Raw genomic sequence first — 4,193 nt, 5'->3', positions numbered from 1 at the left:
TCCTTTCCTTGAGTCATGCCCCACCAGCAACCGAAGGTCCCAGGAACGCCACTCCCGGAGGCTTTACTCTACTCGTGTCATCACGGTCAACTCCACTTTGAGAAAACTCCTCCCCAGTCACATTCTGAGAACCCTAGGACCTGAGGGTCTCATCCTTTGGAATTCAAAAAGATGTCCCTAGCTCGACTCCCCCAAATAGACTTAGGACACTGCTTGCAACGAATGGTAAATGATTGTCAAGTTATCTCCCTGAAGTCTCCAGCCATCTAGAGCAAGCAGACACCATTGTTTCTCCCTCAATAGGCAGGGCTCACTCTCTGCTGTTAAGGACAGTGGATTGCTCCCCCCCCCCCCCCCTGAAAGCTTAGGCTAAATAAAGTCTCCAGCTCTAGGGCAATCAAGGTTAGGCCACCATCATGCATCTAGGGTCCACCCATCTTGTCACCACATTATACCCCAATCCCTCTCCTTCATATTACATGTATACCCTGAGATTGTCCCCCTCCCATTATGGTATTACCTATAGTACATCCCCTTCCTGTGATGTACATCTTTACCTGTAATTAAGGAGCATGTATGCCCCCCAAAAGATATATAAGCCTTGGTTAGAAATAAAGAGCTCTCTCCTCCTGGTTCTCTCCCCAGTTGGTCCTCTTTCTCCCCCATCTGCTTTCACCTTGTCCTTCTACCCCTCCTTCCCCTGCCCACAGATCTCCCTTCTCCATGTGGACCACCAAACGGGGCTGAGGTGAATATGCTACCATGGAATGTGTCTAACTTCATTATTTCAATCACTCTTCTATCTTTTATTCTCTATGACTTTAATATAATCTTTACTTATCACTGTACAATTGTGCCTATCGGGTCTGTGATGATTTGTTAGGGGCTGGCTCTCCTGACATCATCCTCTGGCACTATCTCAGGCAATGAATTGTCTGCTTTCAATCATTAGGATTTTAGTATATGACAACGTTTCGAAATGATGCATAAGGTTTTCAGTGGATACTTCCTTCATGGTGGGAAGTCCTATCCTTCTATATTGTCTGTTCTTAGTCTGGAAGCTCCACTGAAAGTTGTTCCCTTTGGCTGACCTTACTGGCATTTGAATTACTAGTAGCATAACTCCAAGCATCAAGTCATCACAGTAGGACAAGCTATTAACCCAAAATTCTACCCTTAAAGTATGGTTGAGTTTAATGACATGGATTGAACAAATCTTTCTAACTTTCCCCTGCTGAAAGGAAGGGACTCAAATTGAAGAGAACCAGTTGCAAGTATCCATTAATAATCAAAATGTGAAATGTACAAAATATGAATCTTAGAAAATTGAAAGCTGTCAAAAAACTGGATTGCATATAAATTGATACTCTAAACATTCATGAGTTGAAATGAACTGGTTGTGAATATCATCAATAGTTTCTCCTCTCTTTTTATTGCTAAGCTGTATTCCATGATATTGGTGTGCCACAGATGCTTAAACATTCATGCTTTAAAGAATATTTAGGTAATGAGCTGTTCTTGGTTATTATCAATAAAATTACTATGAGATTTTTATACAATTTTTTTTAAAATATGAAGGCACAACAGTGAAATTGCTGGGTCTGACAAATTATGTGTATAGTTTTTCATTAAACTGAGAAACATTAATTACAAACGATGATTTTTATGTATGTCTCTACGATCCATGAGATTTATTGAATTAATTATGTTATAAAGAGACAGTTATCTTACTTTATTTTAAATATGAAGAAAACATACCAATTGATGCAAAATGGAAACTGGAAAATCCAACACTTATTCCAGATAAAAACATTCAGTAAATTAGGAATAAAAGGAAAATTTATCAAAATGGCAAATGCTATATAAGCAAAATCAATGGCCAACTTCTCACTCAATGGGGAAAAGATGAAAACATTCCCTTTGTTAATATGAACTAGACAAGAACACCTTTTATCACCAGTCTCATTCAGCATCATGCTGGAAGCCTAGTCAGAGTTATTAGATAATGCATATACAATAAAGGCATCCAAGTGGGAAAGAAATAGATCCCCTACATTTACAGATAATATGATTATGTACATAGAAAACTCCAAAGATTCCCAAAGAAAATTATTTGAAATATTGGAATGATTTGGCATCGTGAAGGGGTACAAGATAAACATACAAAAATCAGTCAGATTCCTCTTTATTAGGAGCAGAGCTCTTAAAAGGTAATCAAGAAAGCAGCATCATTTACAAAAGCTTCACAAATGGTGAAATATTTAGGAATAAATGTAACCGGAAAAACAAAAGACTTGTAAAAAAAAAAAAACAATAAACTACTGCTTTAAGAAACCAAAAGAGACCTACATACATGGAAAAATGATTCATGTTCATGACTAGGAAGACTTATCCAAAAAAAATCTATAAATATAATGAAAATCTGATTCAGTTCCAAAAAAATCTTTCTTTAAATAATGGAAAAACTAGTCAGCAACACCATATAGAGAGATAAAAGATCCAAGATAAGCAAAGCAATAGTCAAGAAGATCAAAGTAGGAGGCCTCTCACTTCCTGACCTCAAAACCTACTACACAGTCACATAATCAAAACAGCCTGGTATCTCTGCACCAGTAGCTATGTAGATCAATAAAACAGAATAGAGCACCCATGAATAAATCTATTCAGTTATAGGTTGATCATTGACAAAGGGTAAAAACATATTAAATAGGGGAAAATAGCATCTTCAACAGAGATAGCCTCTTCAATAAATGGTGCTGGAAAAAATGGATTTGTATTTCAGCAGAAAGAAACAGAGTGCTTGCTTCGGCGGCACATATGCTAAAATTGGAACGGTACAGAGAAGATTAGCATGGCCCCTGCGCAAGGATGACACGCAAATTCGTGAAGGGTTGCATATTTTTACCTAATGAATAAAAATATCAAAATCCGCAAAAAAAGAAACAGAATATATTTTTCATTCCATATACAAAATGAATTTAAGATTAATTAAATAACTAAATGTAAACCCTAGAACTATAATGATCATCAATGAGAAAACAAGGACAAACTGAAGGGGTTTACTCCTTGGTATGAACACACTAGCAAATGTAATGAAAACACTAACAAATGTAATGAAAAAACGAAGTTAATTGAGATATCCTAAAAATAAGACACTTCAAAAGAGCAAATCCATAAACTGGGAATGGGTCTTTGGCAGTGATATATCAGATAAGATATTAATATCTAAAATATGTGAAAATGCAACATTTCAGCAAGAAAAAAGATGTAATTCAATAAAAAATGGGCAAAGGACATGAACTGTTTATCAAATAAGACTTCCAAGAAGTCAATAAACATATGAAGGACTGCTTCCCATTCAAAAGATGCAAACCATTCAAGAGATGCAAATCAAAATATCCATGACGTATCAACTTACACCAGCATTGATATAATAACAATAATACTGATAATAACAAATTCTTGAGAGAATGCATAAAGATTGGAACCTTCAAGCACAGCTGATGGGATTGTAAAACTGGGCAACCACAGTGGAAAGTGCTGTGGCAATTTCTCAAACAACTGTGCATATAAACCCGATATGTACTACCAATTAATTTTGCTTGATATATATTCATAGAATGAATAGAAGTATGCACACCCATATTCATTGAAACACAATTTACCGTAGCAAGGAGATGGAAAAACCCTAAATACCCATCAATGGAAGAATGGATAAATCAACTTGGGTACATACACACAGTGGAATGCTATGTACCGCTAAAGAATAGCTTTGAAATTGTGAAAGACCACATGGAATTGGTGGAACTGGAGAACATTATGCCAAATGAAATTAATCACCAAAAGATAACTATTGTATGAGACCATTTGCTATGAAAGAAAAAATCAAGACAAAGATTTTCATACCAAAAGGAATATAATTTAATGATTAGCAGAGATGTGAGCAAAATGGAGGAAGCGGGAAGCATTTGAAGAGAAGGTAGATATGTGTTAGCTTGAGCAAAGAGGAGGATAGTGTTCCACAAAAGGGGGAGGGAAAGAGGGAGGGAGGGAGGACATGTTATTGGGAGGATGGATAGGTAGTTTAAATTGTGGAATACAAAATTGATGTTCTGAAATGTAATCCCCATCTAATCAACAATAAACAAACTTATTATTATAAAGTTCTGGAAGTCAAAACTCAAATGGTGCTT

At 36.2% G+C, this 4,193-nt stretch overlaps 1 non-coding gene across 1 annotated transcript; it reads left to right on the top strand.

The window, feature by feature from the left end:
* Positions 1-2,796: 2,796 nt before the first annotated feature.
* On the top strand, positions 2,797-2,903 carry LOC142441925 (U6 spliceosomal RNA). The gene has a single exon (XR_012783203.1). It is a non-coding gene; the product is annotated as a U6 spliceosomal RNA (small nuclear RNA).
* Positions 2,904-4,193: the final 1,290 nt, after the last annotated feature.

The sequence above is a fragment of the Tenrec ecaudatus genome, chromosome 2, assembly GCF_050624435.1.
Source record: "Tenrec ecaudatus isolate mTenEca1 chromosome 2, mTenEca1.hap1, whole genome shotgun sequence".
NCBI classification, from domain to species: domain Eukaryota; kingdom Metazoa; phylum Chordata; class Mammalia; order Afrosoricida; family Tenrecidae; genus Tenrec; species Tenrec ecaudatus.
The sequence above is the reverse complement of the archived record's forward strand: the minus strand, read 5'-3'. Positions and strand labels throughout refer to the sequence as shown.